Source organism: Protopterus annectens, chromosome 3.part1 (genome assembly GCF_019279795.1).
Source record: "Protopterus annectens isolate FY-2018-M chromosome 3.part1, PAN1.0, whole genome shotgun sequence".
NCBI classification, from domain to species: Eukaryota; Metazoa; Chordata; order Ceratodontiformes; family Protopteridae; genus Protopterus; species Protopterus annectens.
Window position 1 is genome coordinate 528127683 of NC_056732.1, and position 13067 is coordinate 528140749.

The following is a 13067-nucleotide window of genomic DNA, read 5'->3' on the forward strand; positions in this document are numbered from 1 at the left end:
GTACATACTACAGATAATTACCATGCCACTGTAGTCTCAACTGTACCTTAATACATACAGTATCTTGTTTGTACATTTTACAGCTATTTGCCACACCACTGTACTCTCATCTGTACCTTAATACATACAGTATCTTATTTGCACATACTACAGCTAATTACTGTGCCACTGTACTCTTATCTGTACCTTAATGAATACAGTATCTTGTAATGCATACAATATCTTGTTTGCATATACTACAGCTAATTACCCTGCCACTGTTCTCTCATCTGTACCTTAATGATACAGTATATTGTTTGTATATACTACAGCTAATTACCAGACCACTGCACTCTCATCTGCATCTTAATGCATACAGTATCTTATATGTACATACTACACCTAATTTCCACACCACTGTATTCTCATCTGTTCCTTAATGCAATCAGTATCATGTTTACACATACTACAGCTAATTACCATGCCACTGTACTCTCATCTGTACCTTAATGATACAGTATCTTGTTTGTATGTACTAGAGCTAATTACCAGCATCACTGTATTCTCATCTGCACCTTAATGCATACAGTATCTTGTTTGTACATTTTACAGCTAATTACCATGCTGCTGTAGTCTCATCTGTACCTTAATGCATACAGTATCTTGTTTGCACATACTATGGCTAATTACCCTACCACTGTACTCTCATCTGTACCTTAATGTATACAGTATATTGTTTTTACATATACAAGTAATTACCACCACACTGTACTCTCATCTGTACCTTAAGGCATACAGTATCTTATTTGTAAATATACAAGTAATTACCACACAACTGTACTCTTATCTGTACCTTAATGTATACAGTATCTTGTTTGTACATATACAAGTAATTACCACAGCACTGTACTCTCATCTGTACCTTAATACATACAGTATCTTGTTTGAACATATAGAAGTAATTACCACAGTACTCTACTCTCATCTGTACTTTAATACATACAGTATCTTTTTTGCACATACTACAGCTAATCACTGCACCACTGTACTCTCGTCTGTACCATAATACATACAGTATCATGTTTGCACACACTACAGCTAATTACACACCACTGTATCCTCATCTGTACCTTAATGATACAGTATATTGTTTCTACATACTACAGCTAATTACCACACCACTGTACTCTCATCTGTACTTTAATGCATACAGTATCTTGTTTGTACATACTACAGCTAATTACCAACACCACTGTACTCTCATCTGTACCGTAATGCATACAGTATCTTGTTTGCACATAATACCGCTAATTACCATGCCACTGCACTCTCAGCTGTACCTTAATGATACAGTATCTTGATTGTATGTGCTACAGCTAATTAGCACACCACTGTATTCTCATCAGTACCTTAATGCATACAATATCGTCTTTGTACATTCTACAGCTAATTAACACACCAATGTACTCTCATCTGTACCTTAATGCATACAGTATCTTCTTTTCACATACTTGAGCAAATTACCATGCCACTGAACTCTCGTTTGTACCTTAATGCATACAGTATCTTCTTTGCACATTCTACAGCTAATTACCACACCACTGTACTCTCACCTGTACCTTAATGCATACAGTATCTTATTTGTACAAAATACAGCTAATTGCCATGTCACTGTATTCTCATCTGTACCTTAATGCATACAGTATCCTGTTTGTACATACTACAGCTAATTACCACACCACTGTACTCTCATCTGTACCTTAATATATACAGTATCTTATTTGCACATACTACAGCTAATCACTACACCACTGTACTCTCGTCTGTACCTTAATACATACAGTATCTTGTTTGCATACACTACAGCTAATTACACACTAATGTATCCTCAGCTGTACCTTAACGATACAGTATCTTGTTTGTACATACTACAGCTAATTACCACACCACTGTCCTCTCTTCTGTACCTTAATGCATACAGTATCTTGACTGTAAATACTACAGCCAATTACCACACCACTGTACTCTCATATGTACTTTAATGCATACAGTATCTTGTTTGTACATACTACAGCTAATTACCAACACCACTGAACTCTCATCTGTATCTTAATGATACAGTATCTTGGTTGTATATACTACAGCTAATTACCATGCCACTGCACTCTCATCTGTTCCTTAATGCATGCAGTATCTTGTTTGTATGTACTTCAGCTAATTACCACACCACTGTATTCTCATCTGTACCTTAATGCATTCAGTATCATGTTTGCACATACTACAGCTAATTACCATGCCACTGTACTTTCATCTGTACCTTAATGATACAGGATCTTGTTTATACATACTACAGCCGATTACCACATCACTGTACTCTCATCTGTACCTTAATAATACAATATCTTGTTTGTATATACTACAGCTAATTACCACACCACTGTATTCTCATGAGTACCATCTTTGTACATTCTACAGCTAATTACCACACCACTGTACTCTCATCTGTACCTTAATGCATACAGTATCTTCTTTTCACATACTTGAGCTAATTACCATGCAACTGAACTCCCATCTGTACCTTAATGCATACAGTATCTTCTTTTTACATACTACAGCTAATTACCTCACCACTATACCCTCATCTGTACTTTAATGCATACAGTATCTTGTTTGTACATACTACAGCCAATTACTATACCGCTGCACTTTCATCTGTACTTTAATGTGTACAGTATCTTGTTTGTACATACTACAGCTAATTACCAACACCACTGTACTGTCACCTGCACCGTAATGCATACAGTATCTTGTTTGCACATAATACAGCTAATTACATTGCCACTTTACTCTCAGCTGTACCTTAATGATACAGTATCTTGTTTGTATATACTACAGCTAATTACCACACCACTGTATTCTCATGAGTACCGTCTTTGTACATTCTACAGCTAATTACCACACCACTGTACTCTCATCTGTACCTTAATGCATACAGTATCTTCTTTTCACATACTTGAGCTAATTACCATGCAACTGAACTCCCATCTGTACCTTAATGCATACAGTATCTTCTTTTTACATTCTACAGCTAATTACCATGCCACTGTACTCTCATCTGTACCTTAATGCATACAGTATCTTGTTTGTACATACTACAGCCAATTACCACACCTCTGTACTTTCATCAGTACCTTAATGCATACAGTATCTTATTTGAAGAAAACACCACTAATTGCCATGTCACTGTATTCTCATCTGTACCTTAATGCATACAGTATCCTGTTTGTACATACTACAGCTAATTGCCATGCCACTGTTCTCTCAACTGTACCTTAATGCATACAGTATCTTCTTTGTACATACTACAGCTAATCACTACACAACTATACTCTCGTCTGTATCTTAATACATACAGTATCTTGTTTGCACACACTACAGCTAATTACACACGACTGTATCCTCAGCTGTACCTTAATGATACAGTATCTTGTTTGTACATACTACAGCTAATTACCTCACCACTGTCCTCTCTTCTGTACCTTAATGCATACAGTATCTTGACTGTAAATACTACAGCCAATTACCACACCACTGTACTCTCATATGTACTTTAATGCATACAGTATCTTGTTTGTACATACTACAGCTAATTACCAACACCACTGAACTCTCATCTGTATCTTAATGATACAGTATCTTGGTTGTATATACTACAGCTAATTACCAGACCACTGCACTCTCATCTGTTCCTTAATGCATGCAGTATCTTGTTTGTATGTACTTCAGCTAATTACCACACCACTGTATTCTCATCTGTTCCTTAATGCATTCAGTATCATGTTTGCACATACTACAGCTAATTACCATGCCACTGTACTCTCATCTGTACCTTAATGATACAGTATCTTGTTTGTATGTACTAGAGCTAATTACCAGCATCACTGTATTCTCATCTGCACCTTAATGCATACAGTATCTTGTTTGTACATTTTACAGCTAATTACCATGCTGCTGTAGTCTCATCTGTACCTTAATGCATACAGTATCTTGTTTGTACATTTTACAGCTAATTACCATGCTGCTGTAGTCTCATCTGTACCTTAATGATACAATATCTTGTTGTATATACTACAGCTAATTACCAGACCACTGTACTCTTATCTGTACCTTAATGATACAGGATCTTGTTTATACATACTACAGCCGATTACCACATCACTGTACTCTCATCTGTACCTTAATAATACAATATCTTGTTTGTATATACTACAGCTAATTACCACACCACTGTATTCTCATGAGTACCGTCTTTGTAAATTCTACAGCTAAATACCATACCACTGTACTCTCATCTATACCTTGATGCATACAGTATCTTCTTTTCACATACTTCAGCTAATTACCATGCCACTGTACTCTCATCTGTACCTTAATGCATACAGTATCTTCTTTGTACATTCTACAGCTAATTACCCCACCACTGTACTCTCATCTGTACCTTAATGCATACAGTATCTTGTTTGTACATACTACAGCCAGTTACTACACCTCTTTACTTTCATCAGTACCTTAATGCATACAGTATCTTGTTTGTACATAATACAGCTAATTGCCATGTCACTGTATCTCATCTGTACCTTAATGCATACAGTATCCTGTTTGTACATACTACAGCTAATTGCCATGCCACTGTTCTCTCAACTGTACCTTAATGCATACAGTATCTTCTTTGTACATACTACAGCTAATCACTACACAACTATACTCTCGTCTGTATCTTAATACATACAGTATCTTGTTTGCACACACTACAGCTAATTACACATGACTGTATCCTCAGCTGTACCTTAACGATACAGTATCTTGTTTGTACATACTACAGCTAATTACCTCACCACTGTCCTCTCTTCTGTACCTTAATGCATACAGTATCTTGACTGTAAATACTACAGCCAATTACCACACCACTGTACTCTCATATGTACTTTAATGCATACAGTATCTTGTTTGTACATAATACAGCTAATTACCAACACCACTGAACTCTCATCTGTATCTTAATGATACAGTATCTTGGTTGTATATACTACAGCTAATTACCATGCCACTGCACTCTCATCTGTTCCTTAATGCATGCAGTATCTTGTTTGTATGTACTTCAGCTAATTACCACACCACTGTACTCTCATCTGTACCTTAAAACATACAGTATCTTGTTTGCACATACTACAGCTAATTACCCTACCACTGTACTCTCATCTGTACCTTAATGTATACAGTATCTTTTTTGTACATATACAAGTAATTACCACACAACTGTACTCTTATCTGTACCTTAATGTATTACAGTATCTTGCTTTTACATATACAAGTAATTATCACAACACTGTCCTCTCATCTGTACCTTAAGGCATACAGTATCTTATTTGTACATACAACAGATAACTACCACACCACTGTACTCTCATCTGTAACTTAATACATACAGTATCTTGTTTGTACATATACAAGTAATTACCACACAACTTTACTCTTATCTGTACCTTAATGTATACTGTATCTTGTTTGTACATATACAAGTAATTACCACAACACTGTACTCTCATCTGTACCTTAAGGCATACAGTATCTTATTTGTAAATATACAAGTAATTACCACACAACTGTACTCTTATCTGTACCTTAATGTATACAGTATCTTGTTTGTACATATACAAGTAATTACCACAGCACTGAACTCTCATCTGTACCTTAATACATACAGTATCTTGTTTGCACATACTACAACTAATTATCACACCACTTTACTCTCATCTGTACTTTAATGCGTACAGTATCTTTATTTGTACAAATACAGATGATTACCACAGCACTGTACTCTCATACATACTACATAATCATACATAAATGTTCTTGTACTCAGTCACAGTGAATAATAAATCATTCATTATTTCTAATTTCAATATATCAATTTCTTTTTTACATACATCCATATTTTTCACATTGTTGTCTACCATGGCCTTCAAGATTGCTAACCCACATTCATTAAGTATATTGGAAACAGTTTTAAAAAATTCCATATCATTGGCCGTGTTGTTTGGAAATTTATTCAATCTTAGGCCCTTAGGCACTATTCTTCATTCGATACATTTTGTCAAATAAAAATTGTCCAAACTTAAGTTTTTGTACCTGGTAAGCTGGTTCTGAAATAATTTGCATTTGTCCTTGAACCCTGTGTTGGTATGTATCCTTCTTTCGGCTTCTTCATTTGTCACCGAAAATGTTTTTTCCAACCATTCTTCAAAGTTAATGTTTTGATAATTGTCCAACCCCATGTTGGCATGAAAATGGTGTTCTTGGTATAAACTGGTCGTTCTTGTTGCTCCAACAGCACTTACATTGACCGTAGAACCATGCTGTACTCTCATCTGTTCTGATTGGAATTTCCGCATACCTTTTGTTTGTTGACATCACTTCCTTGTCCAAGACCACTGTACTCTCATCTATACCGTGGCATTCCAGTCTGATGCCTGTGAAGAATTAGAGGCGCCAATTGAGTTGGAATTGTTTTGTGAATGGTTTTGAATAAGTTTGATCAGTTTGTACATACAACAGCTATTTACCACACCACTGTAATCTAATTTGTGTCTTAATGCTGACAGAATCTTGTTTGGACTTACTACAGCTAATTACCAAACCACTGTACTTTCATCTGTACAAAATTACAGCAAGACAGTTATTACTACTGTTGGGTACTATAATACAGCTGTCCTCCATGTCACATGTATTAACATCTGCACCTTAATGCATATAAGTCCATACTACAGCTAATTACCACACCACTGTACTCCCATCTGTACCTTAATGCATACAGAATCTTGTTTGTAGTACTCTCGTCTGTACCTTAATGCATTCAGTATGTTGTTTGTACATACTACAGCTAATTACCACAGCACTGTACACTCATCTGTATCATAATGCATACAGTACCTTGTTTGTGCATATACAGGTAATTAACACACCGCTGTACTCTCATCTGTACCTTAATGAATACAGTATCTTGCTTCTACATGTTATAGCTAATTACCAACACCGCTGTTCTCTCATCTGTACATTAATGCAAACAGTATCTTGTTTGTAGATCTTCTTCTTCTTTCGGCTTTTCCCAGTTAGGGGTCACCACAGTGGATCACCTGTCCACTCATGATTGGCAGTGGAGTTTTACAGTGTCGAGTTGCCAGCCGGGCACCCAACCTTCACAGAAGGCACACAGACACACGCACTCATGGCTAGGGCCAATTTAGAGTATTCAATCCACCTTCTGCATGTCTTTGGGATGTGGGAGGAAACTGGAGCACCCGGAGGAAACCCACGCGACCACAAGGCAGACATGCAGGCTCCACACAGAAGGCACCCCAGCCAAGGATCGAACCTGAGAACCTATTGCTGTGAGGTGGCAATGCTAACGGCTGCACCACGGCAGCCATCTAGAATATCTTGTTTGTACATACTACAGGTAATTACCATGCCACTGTACTCTCATCTGTACCTTAATGCATACATTATCTTGTTTGTACATACTACAGCTAATTACCAACACCACTGTACTCTCTTCTGGTCCTTAATGCATACAGTATCTTGTTTGTACATATTGCTGCTAATTACCACACCACTGTACTCTCATCTGTACCTTAAGGCATTCAGTATCTTGTTTGTACATACTACAGCTAATTACCATGCCACTGTACTCTCATCTGTACCTTAATGATACAGTATCTTGTTTGTATATACTACAGCTAATTACCAGACCACTGTACTCTCATCTGTACCTTAATGCATACAGTATCTTGTTTGTACATACTACAGCTAATTACCACACCACTGTACTCTCATCTGTACCTTAATGCATACAGTATCTTGTTTGTACGTACTACAGCTTATTACCATGCCACTGTACTCTCATCTGTACCTTAATGCATGCAGTAACTTGTTTGCACATACTGCAGCTAATTACCATGCCATTGTACTCTCATCTGTACCTAAATGCATAAAGTATCTTGTTTGCACATACTGCAGCTATTTACCACACCACTGTACTTTCATCTGTACCTTAATGCATAGAGTATCTTCTTTGTACATATACAGGTAATTAGCATACCACTGTACTCTCATCTGTACCTTAATGAATACATTATCTTACTTCTACATACTACAGCTAATTACCAACACCACTGTACTCTCATCTGTACCTTAATGAATACAGTATCTTGTTTGTACATACTACAGCTAATTACCATGCCACTATACTCTCATCTGTACCTTAATGCATACAGTATCATGTTTGTATGTACTGCAGCTAATTACCAATACCTGTGTCCTCTCATCTGTACCTTAATGCATACAGTATCTTGTTTGTACATACTATAGGTAATTACCACACCACTGTACTCTCATCTGTACCTTAATGCATACACTATCTTGGTTGTACATACTACAGCTAATTACCATGCCACTGTACTCTCATCTGTACCTAAATGCATACAGTATCTTGTTTGCACACACTACAGATAATTACCAACACCTCTGTATTCTCATCTGTACCTTAATGCATACAGTATCTTATCTGCACATACTACAGCTAATTACCACACCACTGTACTCTCATCTGTATCTTATTGCACACAGTATCCTGTTTGTACATACTACAGCTATTTACCCCACCACTCTACTCTCATCTGTACCTTAATGTTTACAATATCTTGTTTATACATACTACAGCTAATTACCACCCCACTGTACTCTCATCTGTACCTTAATGCATACAGTATCTTGTTTATACATACTACAGCTAATTACCATGCCACTGTATTCTCATCTGTTCTTTAATGCATTAAGCATATTTTGTGTACATACTACAGGTAATACCCTACCATTGTACTCTCATCTGTACCTTAATGATACAGTATCGTGTTTGTACATACTACAGCTAATTACCACACCACTGTACTCTCATCTGTACCTTAATGCATACAGTATCGTGTTTCTACATATACAGGTAATTAGCATACCACTGTACTCTCATCTGTACCTTAATGAATACAGTATCTTGTTTGTACATACTACAGCTAATTATCACCCCACTGTACTCTCATCTGTACCTTAATGTTTACAATATCTTGTTTGTACATAATACAGCTAATTACCACACTATTGTACTCTCATCTGAACATTAATGCATTCAGCATCTCTTTTGTACGTACTACAGCTAATTACCATGCCACTGTACTCTCATCTGTACCTTAATTCATACAGTATTGTGTTTGTACATACTACAGCTAATTACCACACTATTGTACTCTCATCTGAACATTAATGCATTCAGCATCTCTTTTGTACGTACTACAGCTAATTACCATGCCACTGTACTCTCATCTGTACCTTAATTCATACAGTATCGTGTTTGTACATACTACAGCTAATTACCACACCACTGTATTCTCATCTGTACTTTAATGCATACAGTATCTTGTTTGCGCATACTATACCACTGTGCTCTCATCTGTACCTTAATACATACAGTATCTTGTTTTCACATACTACAGCTAATTACCACACTACTGTACTTTCATCTGTACCTTAATGTTTACAATATCTTGTTTGTACATACTACAGCCAATTACCACCCCACTGTACTTTCATCTGTACCTTAATGTATACAGTATCTTGTTTGTATGTACTACACCACTGTACTCTCATCTGTACCTTAATGTTTACAATATCTTGTTTGTACATACTACAGCCAATTACCACCCCACTGTACTTTCATCTGTACCTTAATGTATACAGTATCTTGTTTGTATGTACTACAGCTAATTACGAACACCACTGTACTCTCATCTGTACCTTAATGCATACAGTATCTTGTCTGTACATACTACAGCTAATTACCACCCCACTGTACTCTCATCTGTACCTTAATGCATACAGTATCTTGTTTGTATGTACTATAGCTAATTACCACACCACTGTACTCTCATCTGTACCTTAATGCATACAGTATCTTGTTTGTATGTACTATAGCTAATTACCAACACCACTGTACTCTCATCTGTACCTTAATGCATTCAGTATATTGTTTGCACATACTACAGCTAATTACCAACACCACTGTACTCTCATCTGTACCTTAATGCATACAGTATCTTGTTTGTACATAATCAAGCTAATAATTATGCCACTGTACTGTCATCTGTACCTTAATGATACCGTAACATGTTTGTGTATACTACAGCTAATTACCAGACCAATGTACTCTCATCTGTACCTTAATGCATGCAGTATCCTATTTGTACATACTACAGCTAATTACCAACACCACTGTACTCTCATCTGTACCTTAATTCCTACAGTATCTTGTTTGCCCATACTGCATGCATTATCCATTGTACTTTTTTTCTGACCGTTTGTCTCAAATCTGTTATGAAGTAATTAACTTTGTACAAATCAGTTTATTAATTTTTGCCTCTAATATACTGCTGTTTTGCATGAACTTATTTATGTATTTTTATTTTTATGTTTGATAACTGGGATAATGAGCTAGTATGAAGACCTTGTGAGCCACGACCTGGACCTGAGGCATACACAAACAAACAAGTACTTAGCACTTACGTTTTACACTTATAGAAGAACACACTGTGCTTCATACGGATGAGGTATAATGAGCTGTATGGAAACAGTTCAAAACTTTTAATAGATTTTCCAGCACAAGTAACTGTGGTTAACAGTGTTGTTGTGGAAAACAGTGGGTGAAATCAATGTCTTATTTCTTATGTGTTAAATAAGTTAATGGTGATAGGAGGGTAACATAAATAATGAACATGTAACACTGAGCAGCATGCAGATGATGAAACCTTTTTACAAGATTTTCTTTCCAAGATGAGTGTGTTATCACTTTTCTGTCTCATAAAGAAGTGGAATGAAGTATTGTGGGTACAACACATTGCTTCATATGGTGGAGCTGTGACAGGCAGTATACAAATCGACCAAAACTTCAAATAAATGGGCCACCAGAGATAAGTGGAATTAATAAGCGACAGTGGCAAGGTAGTGATTGAAAGCAAGCTGATATTTATACTGTATTAATCATGATATTTATACCATGTGGAAGAGCAATATGTTGCTATAAACAATGTTAAATGATTCTTTTTCTAAATTTTCTGCTAGCGATAAGTGCAATTTTGAAGCATTACACATAAAGTAGTGTCTGAAAGTGCTATAGTGATGTCACTGTGCAAATGTTTATTTATTCATATATATATTTTCAAAATACTTGAAGTTATTTCTGATAGGTTGCTCTATAATGTACTGAAATGTTAGCACTGCACTGAAATGAGCACATAAACATATTTCTTGGTACAATTTTTAGTTTTTTTGTTGGTGGAAATATAACCCACTACTTATATGCTGGAGCTGTAGTGAGCAACATGTTGAGACAGAGGTAGGTACAATGGGACACTGTCATTGTGCAAAATAATTTAATTTAATGCATCAAAAGAACTATTAATAAATCTAATTTAACTTTAATGTATTAAAAGGCATTGCAGTTCAGACATTTCTCCAGAATAACAATTTAATACACCAAAAAGTTGTTCACGTGTTCCCTTTAACAATTGGAACTTTATCAGAACTGCTAAAAATGTTGTCATAACACATGAAGTACTCAGTAAGAACAGTCATGTGACGCAAAAAGCAGATACTAGGGTTACATCGTGAAGTAACCTATATATTAAAATCAAACAACTGTTTAAAAATGTATTCTTATATATTTATAAAAAAGTGCAAAATGTAAAATCAACACCCTCATTTGGACAATTGTTGTTGAAGGGATTCACTTTTGTCCCTACTACTAACAGCATCCTTGTTGGTACTCTGAACAACCTCAAGATGTATACTAGAAAATTGAACTTAGAATTGTTTTTTTAAAGACTGTGGATACAATGACTGAGGCCATTTCTCATGGTTTAAAGAGATTCAATATTTTTAACCCCACTTTGATTCCACCCATTGGGATTTAAGACACCTTATGAACACTTATCAGAATTTTTTTTTTAATTTGTCTAATGAAGACCATTCTGTGTTGGCTGAATTGTGGTGCATAAAGGCAGTTTTAGTTATGAAACCTAACAAATGGGGAGGGGCAGTCTTTATAGGTTCATAGGTTCATAGGTAGGTACAAGGCTATCTGCCCGATGGCATTTATAAGCCTAGCCAGAGTGTGTCGGCTTTCGCCACCCCATTGATTAATTAACTGATCCTCTGTCAAGCAGAGCCAATGAAGTGATCCCAGGTGTGTATTTTCTGTTGCCCATCCACTTGTCAAGGTTTCTCTTGAAGAGTGTTAGTGAGGGGCTCTGCCTGATATAATTTGGAATTTTGTTCCAAAGCATGGGGAGTCTCTATGACAGGAATCTATCCCTCCAGCATGTTCTATTTATTGTTGTGGTGAGGTTTAGCTCACTAGAGCACGTGGCTTGCAGTGACTTGGATTTCTTTAGGTGGAGCATGTCCATCAATTCTGAGTTGGTCATGGCTTTGTAAGTCAGGCAGAGATCATCTCTGAGTAAGTGATATGCCACTGTTTGAGGTTAGTAATCCTCTTGGTGAGGTACTTTTGTGGTCTTTCCAGCTGTTGGAAGTGTCTTGTGTGGTACTTCCCAAATGGGCATTGTACTCTATGATGGGTCTAATGAGTGACGAGAAGAGGGGTACTATAACCTCTTTATTTCTAGATGTGAACCCTTTAGCAATTAGATGGGCCACATAGAAGGATTTCCTAACTACTACTAGAGATTACTATCTACCTGGGTCCCCAGATCTCTTATTACCTCTTCTGTATTAAGGGGGCTGCCACCTATGTGGTAATTTGTGGGTGTTTTGTTTTTCCCAAATGGGATGTCTATGCATTTTTTTGGCATTTAGCTTGAGGCCATAACTTTGACAGCAGGTGTCCATCTCAGTAAGCCCCTTTTGGAGGATGTCCATGTCAGCTGGAGAGTCAATTATGACTCCCAGTTTGCAGTCATCACAAA